A 22239-nucleotide genomic window follows, 5' to 3' on the forward strand; every position below is an offset into this window, starting at 1 on the left:
GTTAGCTTGGATGGACATTTACAAGGTGGAATCGAACCTCTCTGTTAATTCAAACCAAACACCCAGAAAAGCTCGTCTCACCTCGTAATCTGTTAAAATATGAGTGACACATATCTCCTACTTCCACTATTTAAACAAACATTCACAAATTAGTTTGTTAACGTCAAGAGTGAACACTAAACAACAGCTGTTCAAAAATACAAGACCCTCTTTTCTTAGCAACTTACTATCTGTTTCCAACTCCATAAAAATATGCTATTCTACCAACCCACATATTAAACCTTGCAGTCTCAAGACCACACAGTCTCTATCTTCCCCGTTGTGTTCATTCTTCCAGCCGCTGATCCCCAAATCACGTTTTGTTTTACTGCAAGTAGGTTTGACATGAACATGTATCTTTGATAGAGAGTGCTTTTGAGAGGGACAGTTCGCACTCCTGCTCTGCAGCAGTTACTCTGCTGTTGGATGGCAGTGGCTCTTCCCCTAGTGTTCAAAATGCTGGGTTTATATCCTCCCCATGGTACAATAATTCTCATAATTTGATTGCTTTCCAGGTGTCGGAACAATAATATTCAAATTCAGTTGGCTTCTGGTATCCTGAGCATTATTTAAACTACTAATACGTCATCCCTACCTGCTTCACTCTCCGCTGTTTCAGAGTTTTTTATCTGCTTTATTCAATGCTGTGCCCTCTTCAGGTGCTGTTGCGCTAACTCACCTACTCCATCTAATCTCTCCCTCACCTCACATACATAGTCCAAGTGTGAGATCTCCGACTTTGGTCCTGTCAATTTAGATTTAATTCAATTCAAAAGACTTCACTTCAGTACGATGTTAACATGGTCTTCAGCGTATGATGCTAACTTTCCAATACTCCATGGGATTCAGGATGGGACGCCCTTGATTTAAAGTGCTGTATGTCTAAGCTATCCATGACTTCCTAAAACAGCTCAGCGGTAAAATGAGACCCTTGGTCTGACTGAATCTCTCTGCGGAGCCCACAGCGAGTAAAAGAAGCTACCAACTCCTGCACTTCACTTTTTGCCTTAACACTCCATAATGGAATTGCCTCTTTAAATCTGATAGACACATCCATTATGCTCAGCAAATATTGGTTTCTTTTATTTTTATTTTAGAAAGGGAAGCTACACATATAATCACAACCCACGTGAAAGCTTCTTCGAATGCAGGAATTTGCAACAAAGGTGCTGGTTTTATTACTGCCTGTGACTTATCTACCATTTGGCATGTGTTACATGTACAACAAAAAATAACCACGTCCTTGTGCATTCCAGGCCACTAGAATTGCTTATGTAGTTTAGCTTCAGTCTTCCGTACACTTAGGTGAACACCTGCAGTTAGTTGATGTGCTACCCGTAACACGGTATGCGACCAATAACACAATCTGGTGCACTTCGGCCCATTTCCCTTCTGCACTAACCTACCGTTTTTCTCCACGTTCAGGTTTTTCCTGCACCGTTACATCAAACAGGGGGTCAGTTAACTGAACATCAACTCTTTTGTCTTTTTCTTTCGTTTGTCCATTCTGCTTATGACAGTGGGATCTTGTTACTACACTGTCTGGAAAATTCCTGGGTATATTTCCTTTAACTCCTCAGTTCCCTAGTTTTTATTTGACTTCTCCACCACAAGGGGTGACTCTCCCACATTGGATCCTATTAAATCATTCACAAGAACACACTGTATTCCTGGGACTGACACTCTGTCACTCACTCTTACTGTTAGTTCTCCAATCGTGATGTTTCTGTCCCCAACCTTAATTTCTGTCCTAATTCCACAAATTATCTCGCTCTTGAGTAACATGTCAGAAAGAGTGAAAATACAAATAGTTGGAGTGCCAGGCCTCTAGGAATTCTCTGGCATGTCTTTGCTTAGCCTGTCCCAGGATAGATCCAACCACAACGCCCTAAACAAACACATAGATCTAGAAGCCATCTATCAACCTCTCAGAAAACGAACAGGAAATGACATCACCATAAACCCCAGGAACCCCATCCAGGACAAACATATAAATAGAAAGCAGGAGACAACAGCTTCGCTTCACTTGGAGGTCGCCACTGATGATGTTACCTAGCCAGGTAATGAAATGTCTGGATATCAATCCTACAGCTCAGCGAGCAAACCTACACCCTAAAACTCAACCTGAGCTACAAATTTTCACAAACCGTGCATTTGTAATTTAAGTCTTTTCTAACTCTACTGCAGTTGCCTGTTTCTCTCACACACCAAAGTACTTGACCATCTCCATTTCAATTTAAGCTTTCCTTTTGTCCCTGGTTAAACCCAATTCTAATCTACTTGCTAATTCTAAATATATTCCGTCTTCTGCCTTTCTAAACTTCTTTGGCAAACTTGGGAACCTCTTTAGTAATGTTAAAAGCCATTTCTCTCAGTTTTAATTGAACCGACCACAAGTTAACAGAGTTAAATGAATTTTCTCACCGGTTTTATTTGAAGATCTAGGTCAATAATTGCCACGTGTTGGAATCTGCTGGGACCTTTTGTACCCCAAATCTGTTCAATTCGGTCCAAATCCCATATGGCAAGGCCCCAAACTGTTATGACATCAATGTCGAACCCCTCTGTTAATTAAAACCACACACCCAGAAACGCTAATCTCACATCATAATCTTTTGAAACGTGGGTGACAGAGAACTCCTAAATTCCACTAATTAATTACAAATAACAATTTTTATGTATGCATGTTAGCTCGCTGAACTTGAAGGTTTGCTTTCGGACGTTTCGTCACCATGACTAGGTGACATCATCAGTGAGCATCTCCGCTGAAATGCTGGTGGTATGTCCCGCCTCTCTATTAAAAGGCCTTAGTTTCTTAAGGTGGGTGATGTTATTTCCAGTTTTCTTTATTACAAGATAAGGTAGATAGGATATAAATTGATGTTTTTACTGATGGACTTCTGGTTACAATGCCATTTCTCTAAGAACGTCCGGGCGTGTCTTCGTATGTGTGTGTTGTTACAGTCAAAATGGTGCCCTTCCTTTTCTGTATTATGGAACATAGCGATGGTGGGTCGTGTCTTTTGGTGACCAGTTGGTGTTCATGCATCCTGGTAGCATGCCAACAGGACCATTTCAATGTCGAAAAAATGATTTTGTATACATTGTTTAATCAATGTGTGTGCAGATATTTTTCATGTGTGCACAACACATTCTAAATGAATAACAGAGACACAGTTATCGAAAAATGATGCACATAATGTATAAAATTGATGAAACATTACTTCATTCTCAGCTAATGTGATATGTTCCCCTTCTCTCAATGTTCCCTCCTTTTTCTGGAATTCTCTACACTATACTCTCATTCTTATCAGGATGTGTGTTTTACATTCTTGCTTGTGGTATCGCAACGTACTTCAGTTAATCCATTTTCAACAGGGAATTCAATATATTGGCCTGCTGGGTTCTTTCCAAAGCTAGTGTCTGTCGTATTATTGGAGATTAAAATTCTGGCATCAGACCCAGCATTTGAACAGATTCCTATGTTGTACATGTACTGTACAAAGGACTACAGCACACCGGAATTACCAAAACATTGAGGGATGTACATCTACTTCTTTCAATAATCTAGTTTTCTAATTTTTCACATTTCCTCGTCTATATCCTCTCTCTCGTTCTCTCTTTGTATCTAGTTAAGAAATTTGCCAATTATTCTTTATGTCCCATCTCTCAAAAATTCTTCTTTCAGTTTATATTTATTGCTCTCTTTTTGATGTCATGTGATTATAATTGAGCAATGTCACAACAAAGACATGAGGAAGGAACTGGCCAGAGTAAATTCGAAGGGGAGCCGAGTAGGGATGACCATGGAGCAGCAATGGCAGGAATTTATGCTGGATAATTCAGAGGATATATGAAACTCTCCCAAAAAGGGTGAAATGTACTCATGGGAGGACAAGCCAGCCATGAGTGATAAGGCATCAAAACAAATGAGAAAAACATACAATGTGGTGAAGATGATTGGGAATCCAAAGAGTTCCTTGGCTCTGAAAATACATAAGGTATCAGTGACACGACAGAGCTCTTAATCATGGTCAGGGAGAGAAACAGATGGAAACACATTCAATTTAAACACAGACGATGGTATTACTCAAGGAAAAAGATTCAGATGAATTAAACAATTAAATTAAAATCAGTTTTTTTTGATGGATTGTGTCAGATTAGAAACATGACCTCAGCAGAGTGAGAATATGAAAATGAAAGTGTTACCACATCAGAAACCAGAGTCGGTCACTGAGTACAGGGTTGATGGGTGAAAGAGTCTCGATGTGAACTAGGGGACAGACATTAGAATTGCATTTCAGATATTGCAGCTCAAAACTGCGTATTCACGGAATGCTGTAAACCACAATAGCAGGAGAAGCAGAACACTATTCAACCACCACCTGTAACATTTTGCCCAGGGATAATCTCCTTAGTCTGCCATTACAATCAACACGATCTATGTTTCAGTAATGACTGTGGGTGAACATGTCAGGGTCAGAACCATATGAACCTAAACCTGATGCTAACCCATTAATGTTATCACACCTGAGCAACAGATCTGATCGAAGCTTCGCAGTCCTGCCACATTCAGTCATAAGTGGTAATGGATCATTAAACAAATGACTGGAGGAAAAGACTCCACAAACATCCCCATTGTAGATAATGGAACAGACCAACGCATCAGTGTAAAAGTCAAAAATGTAATATCTGCCCGATCCTCAGCCAGAAGTGTTGAGTCGACGATCAACTTCACCATCGCCATGATGCCCGCAGAATCACAGATGCCAGTCTTTAATCAATTCTATTCGATGCACGTGAGATGAAGAAACAGCTGAACACAGTAGATACGACAAAGGCAATGGGCCCTGACCCCATTCCTGCAATGGGACTGAAGACCTGTGCTGCACAATAAGTCGTGTCCCTGGGGAAGCTGTTTCATTCCAGCTCCAACTCGAATATCTCACTGGCAATGAGGAAAATTACTCAGCTATGTCCAGTCCCCTAAGAGGAGAATAATTACAATCTGACAAATTACTACTGCCTCAGTAGTCACGATAGACAAATTGGTGGGAGTTATTTTTGACAGAGCTGTCAAGCAGCACAGAAATAACCTGCTCAGTGTGGTTTCCGATAGGTCCCCATGTGGAGATGGTGCAAATGTGGAGATGTCGCTGGATTACTAATCCAGACCAGACAAATGCTCTGCCAGATTCTGGAAATTAAAAATAATTAATAAAATATTAAGATGCAAAATCTGGTGTCAGTAACAGTGACCTTGAAGCCAATATCGATTGTAAACACGAATTTGCTTCTCCCATGGACTTTCAGGAAGTGAATCTCCTGTGCTTTCCTGATCTGGCCTAAAAGTGACTCCAGACACACAGAGATGTGATAAACTCTTCAATGGTCTCTGAAATGGCCAAGCAAAGCACTCTATTGTATCAAACTAATCCGAGGTCTTAAAGGATAAAACTAGACAGAACACCCGGCAGCAGCCTCGGTATTGGAAAAGGGACGGTAAACACAATCCTGTCGCCCCTGCAGAGACCTCCTTCCTAACATCTGAGAGTTTGTGACAATTTTCCCACAGACTACACAGAAACACCGGTAAAGGAGGAGGACAGTGAAGGAACGCTGATAGATTTCCAAGTCAGGGTGGTGATTGGCTTGGAGGGGAACTTGAAGATGGTGGTGTTCCCATACAGCTGCTGCTCTTGTCCTTCTGGATAGACGTGGTCATGAGTTGGGAAGATGGTGTCTGAGGATCTTTGGTGAATCATTTCAGTGCAACTTGTAGTTAGTAAAACACTGCTGCTGCTGCTGGGCGTTGATGGTGGAGCATTGTGGATGAAACGACACTCAAACTCGTTGCTTTGTCCTGGATGGTATCAAGCTTCTTCATGTTGCTGGGGCTGCAATCATCCAGGAAAATGGGGAGTACTCTATAACACCTCTGACTAATGCATTGTAGATGATGGACAGACTTTTGGAAGTCAGGATGTGAGTTACTCGCCGCAGTATCCATAGCTTCTGACCTGCTCTTGTAGTTACTGTGGGCGAGTCCAGTGAGTTTCTGAGCAATGATTACCCCCCAGGATTTTGATACTGGGGGATTCAGTGATAATAGCACCATTGAATGCCAAGGGGCAGTTTTTAGATTGTATTTTAGTGGTGATGGTCAGAGTCTGGCATTTGTGTGGTTTCAATATTACTTGCCACATGTCAGTCTGGATACTGTCCAGATCTTGTCGCATTTGGACATGGATTATTTCAGTATCTGTGGAGCCACAAATGTTGCTGAACATTGTGCAATCATTGGCGAGCATCCCCGCTTCTGACATTATAATCGAGGCAAGCCATTGATGAAGCAGACCTGAAGACGCTTGGGCCTAAGCCACTGCCCAAGGGATTCCTACAGACTTGTCCTGGAAATGAGTTGACTGACCTTCATCAGCCATGACCATCTTCCTACGTGTCAGGTATGATTCGTACCAGCGAGGAGTTTGACCCGGATACCCATTGATTGCAGTTTTGCTAAGGCCACTTGATGCCACACTTGGTCGAAGGCAGCCTTGATTTAAAGCCCTGTGTCTCTCACCCCACTTCTGGAATTCAGCTCTTTTGTCCATGTTTGAGGTAATGAGGTCAGGAGCTGAGTGGCTCTGGTAGAGTCCAAACTGTCCGTCATTGACCAGGTTATTGCTGAGCAGGTGCTGCTTGAAAGGACTGACACCTTCCATCACTTTACTAATGATTGTGAGTAGACTGATGGGTTGGTAATTGGCTGGATTGGATTTGTTCTGCTTTTTATGTATAGGAGATTCTTGGGTACTTTTCCACACAATCAGGTAAATGTTGTTGTTGCAAGTGTATGGGAACTGCTTGGCTAGGGACGTGGCAAGTTCTCGAGCGCAGGTTTTCAGTACTATAGCCAGAATGTAGTCAGCGTATGTACCCTTTGAAGTATCCAGTGTCTACAACCGTTTCTGGACATTGCGTCGACTAAATGGAATTGCTGATGACTGGTAACTGAATTACTGAGGAACACTGAAGGAGGCCAAGATGGATCATCCACTCAGCATTTCTGACTGAAGATTGTTGTGAATGCATCAACCTTATCTTTTGCACTGAAGTGCTGGGCTATTGCATCATTAAGGATGGGGATATTTGTGGAATATCCTCCTCCAATGACTTGTTTGATTGTCCCTACCATTCCTCGACGAGATGTGAAAGAACTGCAGATCTTAGATCTGATCCGTTGCTTTTGGGATCACATAGCTCTCTCTATTACTGATTGCTTATGCTGTTTGGCGCACAAGTTGTCCTGTGTGGTGGTTTCGTCAGGCTGACACCTCATTTTCAGGTATTCCCAGTGCTGCTCCTGCCATCCTGCACACTCTATTGAACCAGGGTTGATCCTCTGGCTTGATGGTAATTGTTGCAAGGGAGATATGCCAGGCCATGAGGTTGTACAATTGATGACTCACAACACCTTATGGAAACCCAGAATTGAACTGCTAGATCTCTTCGAAGTCTGTCCTATTTAGTCCGGTGACAGTGCCACCCAATATGATGGAGGCTATTCTCAATGTGAAGGTGTGACTTTGTCTCCATAATGACTATGCGGTGGTCACTTTTACAGATACTGTCATGGAGAAATACTTCTGCAACTGGCAGATTAGTACGGATGAGGTCAAATATATCTCGTCCCTCTTGTTAGTTCCTTCACCAACTGTGGCAGACCCAGTCTAGCAGTTATATCCTTTAGAACCCCACCAGCTCGATCAGTAATGCTGCAACTGAGCCCCACGTTGTCGTGGACATTGAAATCCCCCACCCAGAGTACAAATTTGTGTCCTTGCTACGCTCAGGGCTTCCTCCAAGTGTTGTTCAGCATGGAGGAGTACTGATTCATCAGTTAAGGGAGGTTGGTACATCGTAATCAGCAGGAGGTTTTCTTTCACAAAGGTAAACTAACACCATAAGACTTCATGGGATACGGATTCACTGTTGAGGACTCCCAGAGCAATTCCTTTCCAATTGTATCCGATTGCGCTGCCACTTCTGCTGTGTCTGTTCTAAGTTTGTGAGAAGATTTGTAGCTCGGGTGCTCGTTGTTTTGGTTCTGTTCGCCGAGCTGGGGATTTGTGTTGCAGATGTTTCGTCCCCTATCTAGGTGACATCCTCAGTGCTTGGGGACCTCCTGTGATGCGCTTCTGTGATCATTCCTCTGGCATTTATAGTGATTTGTATCTGCCGTTTCCGGTTGTCAGTTCCAGCTGTCCGCTGCAGTGGTTGGTATATTGAGTCCATGTCGATGTGCTTAATGTTTGAATCTGAGGATGAGTGCCATTCCTCTAGGAATTCCCTGGCTGTTCTCTGTCTCTTCTGCTGGTGAGACAGGAAATATCCGGGGAAGGTGATGGTGTGTCTGGGATATAGTCATACTCACTGAATCGTACCTTACAGACAATGTCAGGCTGTTGCTTGATGAGTCTGGTTATTTCGATTCACTGTTTCCTGCCAGCTGTCCCATTCTAGAAACATGGCCATATATTCGCCCCAATCCACTCAGATTTTATTTTGCAAATTAGCTTTCCCAAAATTTTCCTGAAAAACCAAATACTTGTCTCCCAGACCGTTTCTCAAACATAATCCCCATTTCCTAAATCCGTGTTACTCTTGTTTCTGACCATTACTTTCAGTCCCAATAATTTCTCCTAAATCTTTGATTTACTATGTTCTATGTTCCATGTTCTAGAACCCTTTTCCACACCCGATTTGGTTTTTCTCGTATTGTTAGAAAGTTCTGTGAAGACAGAACTGAAGTTTTATAGTTCTGCCATTTCCCTGTTCTCCTTTGCCCATTCTCTGGTTTTAGATTGTAAGGAATCCGCACTTGTTTTCTCATACTTCTCACATTGATATGATTTGACAAGCTATTACAGTTCACTCTTATAACCCTTGTGAATATACTCTTCAGAAACCCAACAATTTCTGCCTTTAGCTACTCCATAATTGACCTTCCACACCATACACTCATAAGAGCATAGACCAACAGAAATACAGCACGATCTATATTAGTCCCACTTTCCAACGCCAGGCCCATAGCAGGGAATGTTATGACACGTCCACGTGCACGTTCAAGGACTTTTTGATGGTTGTGAGGTTACCTGTGATAACTCCGCTCTCAGGAAGTGCATTCCAGACCCCAACAGCCTCTGGGCGAACAAGAACCCTCAAATTCCTTCTAATTCTCAAACACTTCACTTTAGAAGTGTGCCCACTTGTTCTCGACTCTCTGACTAAAAGGAACAGCTGCTGTCTACCCATCCATGTCCATGCTTCTCATAATCTTTTCCTTCTGAATCACATCCCCCTCAGCCTTCTCTGATCCAATGTGAACAACCCGAGCTTAGCCAGCTTCTCTCCATAGCTGATATGCTCCATCACAGGGAACATCCTGGTGAATCTTCTCTGCATACCATCCAGTACAACCATATTCTTCCTTTTAAGTGGCTTCTAGAGCTACATGCAGTACTACATCTTGGCCTAACCAAAGCCCTGTATAGCTCTTATAATCTATGCCCCGATTGATAAACGCTACACCTAAGGTCCGGTTCTTAACTAGTCCTGCTCAGTCCCATTCAGTGATGAGTGAAGAAGCACCCTCTGAGCTTCCCAATATGCTGCCATTCATTGAGCACTCCCCTGTCTGGTTCCTTCTTCCACAGTGTATCACCTCATATTTATCAGGGTTACGTTCCATCTGCCCTTGATCTGACTACCTGACCATTCCATCTGTATCTTCCTGTAACATAAGACCTTTCTCCTCACTGCCAACCAACCGGGCAAACACAAACTTACTTATCACAAACCCCACCCCCTTCACCCACCCCCTTCATTCACATCTACACCATTTATAAATACCACAAATAATAAGGGACACAGCACTGATCCCCGTGGTACACCAGGAGACACTGGTCACCAGTCACACAAACAGCCTTATCCCACCACCCTCTGTCTCCTGACAGCAAGAAACTTTTCGTTGTTACTTGTCACGTTAGCCTTGATTGCATGAGACTTTATTTTATTTTAAATTTTCCCATATTGGGCTTTCTCAAAGACCTTGCTGCAAAACTAAATAAACGACCTCCTCAAACTAATTCAATCAAATTCATTAGATGTGACTTTCTTCTGATAAAATCATGATGATTATCCCTGATCAAACCTTGCTACTCTGACTGGAGCTCAATTTTCTCCTTCTGTATTTTCTCCAGTAGTTTCCTTAACAGTGATTTAATACTCGTTCGCCTATAGTTCCCTGGTCTATCTCTACCACCCATACTGTGAAGTTAAAAATCACACAACACCAGGTTCTCGTCAAACAGGTTTAACTGGAAGCAAACTAGCTTTCGGACCGTCGCTTCTTCATCGGGTGATTGTGGAGGACACAATTGCAAGGCACAGAATTTATATCAAAAATTTACAGTGTGATGTAACTGAAATTACACATTGAAAAATACCTTGATTGTCTATTGAGTCTTTCATCTGTTCGAATACCATGATAGTTTCAATTCATTCATTTGTAAATCAAAAAAAAATATTAAAAGTTGCTTTCTCAGGTTAAATGTAACAATTGGTGTGTGTGTGGATATTTGTGTCTGTCTGTGTGTGTGTGTGTGTCTATTTGGGTTGGGGGTTGTGAGTTTGAGAGAAAGTGTATATATATGTGTAGTGAGTGCAGAATGTCTTAAATCTGTGAGGGGGTGTATGTGTGAGTGTGGGCATGTGTGTGTGTCTGGGGTGTGGGTTGTGAGTGTCTATGAGAGAGAGGATATATGTGTGTGCATGAGTGTGAAGTGGTCTAAGTCTCTGAGAGGATGCATGTCTGAGTGTGGGAGTGTGTGTGTTCCATGTGTATATGTGTTTATAGGAGTGGCTCTATGTTGGTGTGAGTGTGTGTGTGTGTGTGTATAGTGAAATGGTAGTCATCTGTAGTGTGACATGAACCTAAGGTCTCGGTTGAGGCCCTCGCTATGAGTATGGAACTTAGCTATCAGCCCCTGCTCGGCCACTTTTCGCTGTTGCCTCTCCCGAATTCCGCCTTGGAGGATGGTCACCCGAAGGTCCGAGGTCAAATGTCCTGGACCACTGAAGTGTTCCCCAACTGGGAGGGAACCCTCCTGTCTGTTGACTGTTGTGCGGTGCCCATTCATCCATTGCCATAGCCTGTGCTCGGTTTCCCCAATGTACCATGACTCAGGGCATCGTTGCCTGCAAAGTATAAGATAGACAACGTTGGCTGAGTTACATGAGTACCTGCCACGTACATGGTGGGAGGTTTCCCCACGTGTAATGGTGGTATCCATGTTCACAATCGGACACGTCTTGCAGCGCCTACCGTGACAGGGTTGTATGGAGTTGTCCTGAAAGCCCCGCAATGTGCTATGAATAATGATCTGTTTGAGGTTTGGCGGTTGTTTAAAGGAAAACTTTGGAGGTGTGGGAAGGTCGTGGTGAGGTGCTCATTCTCATTGATAATGTGTTGCAGGTCAAGAAGTACATGGTGAAGTTTTTCAACTCCTGGGAATTACTGAACAATGAAGGGTACCCTGTCGGTTGCAGCACGTGTCTGTCTCCTGAGGAGGTCATTATGGTTCCTTGCTGTGGCAACCGACAGGGTACCCTTCGTTGTTAAGTATTTCCCAGGAGCTGAAAAACTACGCCATGTTCTTCGTGACCTGCAACACATTATCAATGAGGATGAGCACCTCACCAAGACCTTCCCCACACCTCCACTACTTGCCTTTAAATAACCACCAAACCTCCAACAGATCATTGTTCATAACAAGCTGCCCAGCTTTCAGGACAACTCCATACAACCCTGTCACGGTAGGCGCTGCAAGACGTGTCAGAGTGGAGACATGGGTATCAAAATTATATGTGAGGACACTTCCCACCATGTACGTGGCATGTACTCATGTGACTCAGCCAACGTTGTCTATCTTATACGTTGCAGGCAAGGATGCCCTGAGGCATGGTACATTGGGAAAACCAAGCAAAGACTACAGCAATGGATGATTGGGCACCGCATAACACTCAACAGACCAGAAGTGTTGTCTCCCAATTGGGAACACTTCAGTGGTCCAGGACATTCAGCCTCGGACCTTCGGGTGACCATCCTCCAAGGTGGACTTCGGGACAGGCAACAGCGAAAAGTGGTCGAGCAGGGGCTGATAGCTAAGTTCGGTACCCATAGGGAGGGCCTCAACCTGGACCTTGAGTTCATGTCACATTACAGGTGATCACCATTGCACTATATACACACACAGGCACACCTACACACGCACACACACACACACACACACACACACACACAGGCACTCCTATACACACATACACACACACGGACACACATCTACACAGACACGCACACAGACACTCGCACACACCCTTACAGACACACATGCTCCCATACTCATACATGCATCCTCTCAGAGATTTAGACCACTCTACACTCATGCAGGCACATATATCCTCTCTGACAGACACTCTCAAATCCCCACCCCACACACACACACACTCTCACACTCACACGTGCACCCCCTCACATAATTAAGGCACACTGCACTCACTACACACACATATACAAACTCCCTCACACTCACAACCCCCAAGCCAGACAGACATACGCACAGACAGACACAAAGACCCACAGGGGGGCACACATACATTTTGGGGGTGAATTTATACTTGCAGAGTTACTTTTGTACTTTGCTCAAAAACTGCATGAATACAGTAAAACTCTGTTATCTGACTTTTTAGATTAGAATTGATCTTAACATCATGGCGTAGACAGAGAACACAGGGTGCTAACACCTTCGACATATTGTCTAGCTAACCCAATTGTTACAGTTAACCTTAGAATGCAACTTTTTAAAATTTTTTTTTTGATTTACACACAGAAGAAGCTAAACTATCATGGTATTCGAACAGATGAAATACTCAACAGATAATCAAGGTCTTTTTCAATGTCTAATTTCAGTTACATGATACTGTAATTTTTTGCTATAAATGCGGTGCCTTGCAATTTTGTCCTTCACAATCACCTGATGAAGTTGCAGCTCTCCGAAAGCTAGTGTGCTTCCAATTAAACCTGTTGAACTATAACCTGGTGTTGCGTGATTTTTAACTTTGGACACTCCAGTCCAACACCGGCATTTCCAAATCATGATTACTGTGAAGTGGAATGGTATTAATTGTTCTCCAGTACTCTGACACCTCCCCGAAGGTCAGATTCTAATTAAAATTAATGTTAGAGGTCATCTCGCCACTTTATTTATGCTCTTCTCAAGCATCATTGTGAGATTTTCTCCAGATCTCCCGTTATGCATGTGGAGTAGAGAAGGACAATGATTTTCAACAATGCTGTGTATTACCCTAGAGAGCTGAGACTACTCTAAACTGGGTGGGAACCTTTCAGCAGCCTGGTAAATATTTTGCTACCTCTTGTACAGGATCATAGTGAGATCACATTGGAGTAGTGTGTAAAGATTTTTTCTACTCAATGAAGAAGGTGTATTGTTACATTGGACGGAGTGCAGAGATGGTTCCTTCAACTGATTCCTGCAAAGAAGGTATCTTAGGATGGGGAGATAGCAGGAAAGTGGAACAGAGGCCGCGATAACATTAGCCATGATTATATTCAATGGCGGAGCAGATTCGAGGGGTTGTATTCCTGACTGATGCTCCTCGTCCATACTCAGCATTTCGACCGTGTGACACTGTAAAGGGGGAGGACGGTGTATCAAACAGGAAGGAGGCACTCTGGATAAGTCAGTCTTAATCAGTTTGACAGAACGTCACCAGTGGAGTCACACAGTGACCAGTGCTGGGTCCTCCACTATTTACAATCTATATCAATGATCAGGAGGTTGGAACAGATATACAGATACTGAGTTTCGTGATGTCGCTTGGATAAGCAAGAGATTAAATTATCAAGAGAGGGTGGAGTGTCTGCAAATAGATACAGAAAGTTAAAGGCAATGGATAATCATTTGGCAGGTGCAATACAACAAAATATAACCTGTAATTTCATTTACAGGAGTAATAGAAGGCAGTATGTTACTGAAATGGAGAGGGATTACAGGACTTAATGATACTGTATACTGGGGGGTTCACTCAGACCCGTTCAGACATGGGAGGTTTTGCTCCATCCCTGATCGTCTGCTCCTTGACACTGCAAGTGACCCCATTGCTCTCCGTACACATGGAATATTTTGTTGTAGTTGGTTGGTGGTGGGGATGGTGTTTTGAAACGTGTATCAAGGGGACGGCTTTTATCCAAGACACAATTATTCCTTTCGACATGGAAACCCATAGACGATGGGAATGGCTGCCTGCTTCTGAATGAAGGAACTGTGGCTGCTTTCAGGATAGGGGTATTCACCAACATGATGTATTGTACATGTACACACTTTAACATTAATAGAGTGAGAGCTCCTTCAGTTCCTCTACCTCTCCCCATGTAATGGCTACTCTGCGGATACCATGTACATCTTGGGAATCCCACTATACTGGGAAAATAAGGATACACCTGGCAGCTTCCCGCTGAGGGAGAAGCAATGTATTGACCTCATCCACCATATACATCCTCTGTCACCGAATGGTGACATTGATGTTGAGATATTGGGAGATGATGGAGCTGTCACCTCGTCCTGCCTGGAAAGTTTCGGATCACAGAAGCTGAATGAAACTGTGACCCTAACAGCCACTGGCAGCACCGTCTTCACCCTGGCGTGAAGCTGTGGGTCGTGTTTAAGGAGGTGACACCGCTCTGTGACCAGGTCCTTGTTCAGTCAGGGTCCCCTCACACTCTGCTCCTGGGTTGAGTGGAGCTTGGGAAGCTGTTCCTGGAAAATCCGGGGTGGATACAGCAGATCCCTTTCCCCACACACACTCACTCCGTGGTTTCAGAGCTTCCCTGTCTGCAGCCTCTGTTCCATTTGGTGTTCATGTTACACATCCAGATGGTGTTACCATAGTCCCCAGGCTCCAACCAAAGTTGGGTCACCAAATCCACCGATTTCTCTGAATGTCCGAGGCAGCTCACAGCACAAGCTCCAGCACACCATCCCCAGCACTTCCATTAACTTTTCAATAACAGGAGTCAGTCAGAAACCCCTCGGCTACAAGTGTTGTGGACCAGACCAGATCCCCGTAAAATATGTTAAGAAGGCCACTTAGACCCATACCTTTCCTTATTTTGAATATAGATGTGAAGTGTGCTTCCCAGATATGTTCTGACTGGTCAAAGCACTCGACATTTAGCCGAACATAATCTATTCAAATGCTTTAGTAAAAATACAATCAAAGAAAATAACATTTTGGGATAGCTTATACGTCGAACAATTACACAAACAGTAGATACCGTACCTTCTTGGTATACACGACTCGGCACAAAGATATATTCAAATACAGATTCTTACATGCAGTTTTTTGATCCAGGAGAAATCAACATCAACAACCATCTCAGACAGAAAAGCAGCTGGGGATCATGTATTGGAACTTCTAACCCTGCTGGGATCTCCAGCAGCTTCTGAATGCTGCAGCTAAAAACAAAACGAGAAAACCTGGTCTGGGAGAGCTGCCCACTGCCCTTCGATTGTTACCACCATTTAATGAAACCTAAAGGCCTCCTCAGTTATTTCCTTAAACTGTGTTCAGACAGCAGTTCGGCACCTCCGCCTTTAAAATGTCTCTTAAAAAAACAAGAGAAAATAACCTTTTTATAGTGATAGCATCCTCACAACTCCACCTTTAATAAAATGATCTATCATTATACAAAGATGGATTCATTTTAGACCTCCTAATCTTCCTTTATTAGTAGCAGGTAGATAGGATAGTGAAGAAGGCGCTTGGTATGCTTTCCCTTATTGGTCATAGTATTGAGTACAGGAGTTGGGATGTCATGTTGCGGCTGGACAGGACATTGGTTAGGCCACTGTTGGAATATGGCGTGCAATTCTCGTCTCCTTCCTATCCGAAATATGTTGTGAAACTTGAAAAGGTTCAGAAAAGATTTACAAGGATGTTGCAAGGGCTGGAGGATTTGAGCTATAGGGAGAGGCTGAACAGGCTGGGGCTGTTTTACCTGGAGCGTCGGAGGCTGATGGGTGACCTTATAGATATTCACAAAATTATGCGGGGCGTGGATAGGATAAATAGGCAAAGTCTTTTCTCTGGGGTCGGGAAGTCCAAAACTAGAGGGAATAGGTTTAGGGTGAGAGGGGAAAGATATAAAAGAGACCTAAGGGGCAACTTTTTCACCCAGAGGGTGGTACGTGTATGGAATGAGCTGCCAGAGGATGTGGTGGAGGCTGGTACAATTGCAACATTTAAGAGGCATTTGGATGGGGATATGAATAGGAAGGGTTTGGAGGGATATGGGCCGGGTGCTGGCAGGTGGGACTAGATTGGGTTGGGATATCTGGTCTGCAAGGACGGGATGGACTGAAGTGTCTGCTTCCATGCTGTACATCTCTCTGACTCTGTGATTCTATGACTGCAATGCATATATATTATATTGACTCTGAGTATATAAATGTTCTCAACGAGATTAGATTTCAGACATTTTACTCCTGCCATAGAATGCCTTTGTCTTTCTTCATCCACGTCTCCAGAATGTGTCAAAACTTAGGTTTTCTCGCCCTGTCACCTGTATAATTTCAAATTGAATGGCAGCAATAATAAGCTCAATTGAAACAGACTGGTATTCTTCTCCCTAAACTTCTCCAAAAGACGTTAAGGTTCCACGATCAGTGATAACGTTTTGTCTCATGTATGTTATTCGCAATTTAAATGCTGAAATGTTGGACCACCAACACCTTCTCAATGCCTTCTTCCCCATTGGGGAATAAATCTGTTGATGTTTCCACTGGACGCTCCAAGCACACGTTACATAATGGAGCACTTCTCATCTCTCTAATAGTCCCTCTGAATGACATAGCTACTTATTTCTCAGCATAAAATAATTACATGTTTCTGTACCTCTTAATGCTCTAACCTCTTTACCTGCTACTCCTGGCCTAAACTCATAAACCTTACTTTCACAGGTAAATGTTTTAATCACAACAGACTGGTATTTTTTGGCCTGAACGTCTCCAAAAATGTTAAGGGGTCACGATCAGTGATAAAGATTTGTCTCAGGTATGTTAGTGGCAATTTAAATGCTGAAATGTTGTCATGCCAACACTGAGCTCAAGGCCTCCTTCCCCATTGTGGAATTAATTTGTTGATGTTTCTACTGGACACTCCAACCACTGATTACATAATGGAGCACTTCTCATCTCTCCAATAGTCCTATGAATGACATAGCTCCTCATGTCTCAGCATTAAAGAATTATATGCTTCTGTGTCTCTTAATGCTGAAAACCCTTTACCTGCTACTCCTGGCCTTGGCAAGTAAGCCTTACTCTCACAGGGATATGTTTTAAGAAGATCTCGCACATTCTTCTCAATCTCTCACAGAAACCAAACTTTGATTTCTGAACCAAATTATTATCATCAGACATTTCAGCTTCTAATCTTGCCATTGTAACTCTCTGCTCTTCCACACGAGTTCTCACGACTGCAGGAAGTGAATTGTTGAACTTCTCCAAAAGAAGAATCTCTCTAAGTGTGCCATAGTTTTGCTCTGTTTTTAATGCCCTTCCGCACCTTTCAAAATTACTTTGTTTGATTCTTTCAAACTCAATGTGCGTTTAATGAGGCAGCTTGATTTGCATTCCAGAAACGCTGTCTGTAGGCTTCTGGCCCAAGCTTATATGCATTTCAGATGGCTTTGTTCACCACCCCACAATGGCCAGATACCTCTACTACTCGGGATGCAAATACCTATCAGCTCTGTGTGGTTCAACTAAGTCCACACGGTAACTGATCACTGCATTTGTTTAGCCACTTTCTCAAATGAAATTAAAAAGGCTTCCCCATCCTTCTAATCAAATTTAGATAATGCCTGGGGCATACTTAAACAGATCCCCATCAAGCCTTTGGCTCCTAAAGGGTTGCTCATCCTGACTATCCTCCTCATCCAGTCTGCCGTCTACCTTCATCTCCGCCTTTTATGTCAACTTTCCTCTCTAATTGCTAAATATTGAAGTTGAAACTCTCTTTTCTTCTCTCTTTTTTCTCTCTTTCTTCTTCATTTTCTTTTCTTTTATTTCTACTTCTCATTTTAATTTAAATGGTTTCAATTCCTTCTCATGTTCAAGGTGCCTCATTTGAAATTGAATTCGAACCATTTCCAAAGAGTCTGATGGCAGTTTCACCAAATGTAATTACTGAGCTATAGCTGTAATTATCTCTCATTTTCTCACAGACAAACACAACCCCAACTCCAGCTTGTCTGCCAATTCCTACATATTTGCCTTCATTACCTTTTGTAAACCCCCCAACTTCACTTTTCCACACCCAGAGAACTCTCAGTGACTGAAAGAATCTTTATACACAAAACACATTTTAAACTAAACGAATTCAACATCCGGAACAATTACCATACGCGACCTTTGAACCCAATAGTCTCCCGGTGCATACTCTCCAGTGTCTGCATGAGCTTATTCTAGATTCTCTGGTTTCCTCCCATAATCCAAAGATGTGCATGTCAGGTGAATTGGTCATGGTAAATTGTTCATAGTTCTCAGGGATGTGTAGGTTAGGTACCTTAGTCGGGGTAAATGTGTAATAATAGGGTAGAGGAATGGGTCTGGGTAGGTTACACCTCGGAGGGTCGGTGTGGACTTGTTGGGTCGAATGGCCTATTTGCACACTGTAGGGATTGGAATTCTACACCCAATATGGTATTATCGATTTAGAACCAGACAAGAGTCCCCAGTTTGTTATAGACCAACCAGACTGCCTCAAACTATTTCAAGAAGGTAGCTTGGATGCCAACATTTTCTTATTTTAAAGGCAGATGCGAAGTGGAATTTCCAGATATGATGCTACTCGCCGAACCACTCACCATTAATTAAAACATAATAATTTAAACACTCTAATGATAATCCATACAAAATGAAGAGGATTTTAGAATAACTTAACTATTGGAAACCTTAACTGAATAATGGATACAATACCTTCTACAAATGAACTGTTCCAATATACTAACATCACCTAAACACACTCCATGGTAAAAAGGAGCATTCAGACATACAGTTCTCCAATCCAGGAGGAAACAGCATCAAGTGAAGCTTCAGAGAGAACAGCAGCTAGGGATAATTTACTAAAACTTCCAACCCTTCTGGGACACAAGCACCTGGTAAGGAAAAAGAACGAGAAAGCCTGGTCTGTGCGAGCTGGCCATTGTTACTACTATTTATTAAAAACCCTAAAACCCTAAAAGTTATTTACTTGAGCCGTTTACAGTAGGCAGTTTGGACTTTAAGATCTCTTGTTAAGAAAAGAGGAAATAACCTTTTTTAAAAAAAAGTGACAGCATTGTCACACAATTTAGATGCTTGGTACTTTACTCAATGAGCTTCCCCGTGTTACTGATCGCAAGGTCACCTGAGTTGGCAAATACAGGTACAGTCCAAGTTACAAGGATGTGTCTCATAACTTCTGAAACACGCCTCTCCATGGGCAATCACATGGGACATACTGGGAAGTGAACAACAGCCTGACACACCCCATTTCATTATTTCTGAGCTACACAATGCCAGCACTCGATACACTAGGGAGACAAAACCCAAGGCCAGGGAAAGATACAGAGGGACAGAGAGATTCACATTAAAGACAGAAACAGGCAGTGAATTAACTGGGAGGAGGTTGTGGAATATGCGGAAAAAGACAGGGCATTGGGACTAACTGGAGAAGTGAGATCTTCGAGAATATAATTACAAGAATGAGAACATTGAATAAAGGCATTGTCAGATCGGCTGAAATGGTTTGTTATATCAAATTCTGAATCTGCTTCACAGAACACCACAAACAAACATAAACTGGGACAAGATGACAGCCCAACATGGAGAGCTGTGCACACCATGCTAGTGTGTTGCTCAGTAAACGGCACTATCTTCCCAGCATAGAGAGTATTGCAAACTTTACTATCGTGCTAACTATACTCGCATCAGATTACCGTCTCCAGCGGGAAGGTTTGCTCTCTCTGCGTGTGTGTGTGTGTGTGTGTGTGTGTGTGTGTATGTTTGTGTGTATGTGTGTGTGTGGTCATCAGAGTGTGAGAGAGAGAGTCCGTGTGTGTGCGCGATTGGCGTGGTTGAATGCGAAACTCATTGTTTGAGAAGAAGCGCACATGGAGGAAACTATTTTAAACATGAACAACTGGCAGGCTTTTGGATAATCGACAGAGAGAGAATGAGAGAAGTTTCATGGACAGATGAGATAAAGTGTTTGAAAATGTCAAAATAAAGGTATTGCCAGAAAAAACAGCAATATATATCGGCGTGCACATGAATGACAGATGGATGGGAGTTTGGTGTGAGGTCGAATCAGATTTGCTTCGGCAGGTTTGAAGCCGGGAGCATCAGCAGCAGATTATTAGCTTCATTAAGACTGTATTTCATAGCTCAAGGTTCAAACAGCAGATGGAATAAACCATTAAGATATATTCTGGAGTGGGGAGTATTTCAAGTTAGAAATGGTCAGGGAATGGTGTCAGGAATCAGCTCATATTCAAAGGGATCACCCACAGTTGTGACTCGTCAGCTTCAGCAGCAGATATTGGCCAGGAATGGGATGGAAACAGTGGAAGGAAGTGGAGTTTGTAAACAGAACAGTGGAGATTGACCTCCATGCTCGTAATATTTAAATAACGAAGGCCATGATACAATAAATTGTAGTTCTCCGCTGAAACTGAGTAGTTCAACATAGAGACCCATGAGTAACATTGCCAGAGCAGAGGGAGACAGGAATTGAACACCTTCATTGATGTAGTTAGTAGTGGTCTGGATGGTGAATATCTGGATTCAGAATTTCAACAGGAACAATAATAGTGGGTAGAAGTGTAGAATATATGAAAGAACAGAAATTCAGTCATAACAAGTTTATAGGAAAAAAAGGACAGTGACACTTACCAGGAACACCAACGATAGCCAGGAAGGGATAATAAAAATATTGAATAATGCGAAGAATGTAATAGATCTGCAATGATAATGGCAACCAATCAAATGCAGAAAGATAACAAACATAATCGCACAAACTCCTTTTTATTGTTGGAATATTCCAGTTTAATGTTCTCAGATTCTGATCCATTGTTGGAACATTCCAGTCTAATGTTCTCAAATTCTGTTCCATTGTTGAAATGTTCCAGTCTAATGTTCTCAGATTCTGATCCATTGTTGGAACATTCCAGTCTAATGTTCTCAGATTCTGATCTCTCCTCCCCTTTTCTCTGGAGCTGCTGATCCCTGTCAGTGCTGTCGGTGATGCTCTGCTCATGTTATGGGGTAACACATTGAATGGCGCCCATTTATGATTGAAAGAGGGAAACCCTCCACTGGGATGATTAGAATCCTTGGAGACTGGCATTCATCACAGTCACTGAACAAGTAGGATCAGTTCACCAGTTCAATACATCACTTTTCATAACACTATAAAAGGGAACATTTATTGTGTTTGGATGGAATGGATGAGGGTTGCTGAGGGATGGACCATAAACATTTAAATCTTTTAAATCTTTTTGGCCTTGTATATGAGAGCATTAACAGGACACTGCAGGGCTCTATATATGTTTCACTCTGTTTATGAAAGGAGGCAGAAATAAAATAACAGATCGGCTGCATAAAAAATAACGACGGATGGGCATGTTTCTAGATGCCTCAACCTTCAGTATGGTACTTATTGACCAGTGTGAGGCTACTCCGGGTTTTAAATGCCCTGTTTTCAAATCCTTTCATAACCTTTAGACAGAGCACTGAGACTACTGCTCAGGAACAGGCCGAAGCAATTCTGTCCCTATGGGCCTCTTACTGAAGGATAGGAGAAGGCCATTCAGTCCATATTAGCCTGTTGCTACTTGAAAAGGTGGAACGCTGGAATATTAGTACATTTTGCCAACAAAATCATTCAAAATGAAAGGATTTGTCGCTGCAGCTGTATGAGGTGTCACTGAGATGACACCTGGAGTACATTGTTTCTGTAACTGAGAAGGGATGGACCTCCATCAGATAAAGTTTATTGGCTGCTCGTAATCCAGGG

Source organism: Chiloscyllium punctatum, unplaced genomic scaffold, assembly GCF_047496795.1.
Source record: "Chiloscyllium punctatum isolate Juve2018m unplaced genomic scaffold, sChiPun1.3 scaffold_155, whole genome shotgun sequence".
NCBI classification, from domain to species: domain Eukaryota; kingdom Metazoa; phylum Chordata; class Chondrichthyes; order Orectolobiformes; family Hemiscylliidae; genus Chiloscyllium; species Chiloscyllium punctatum.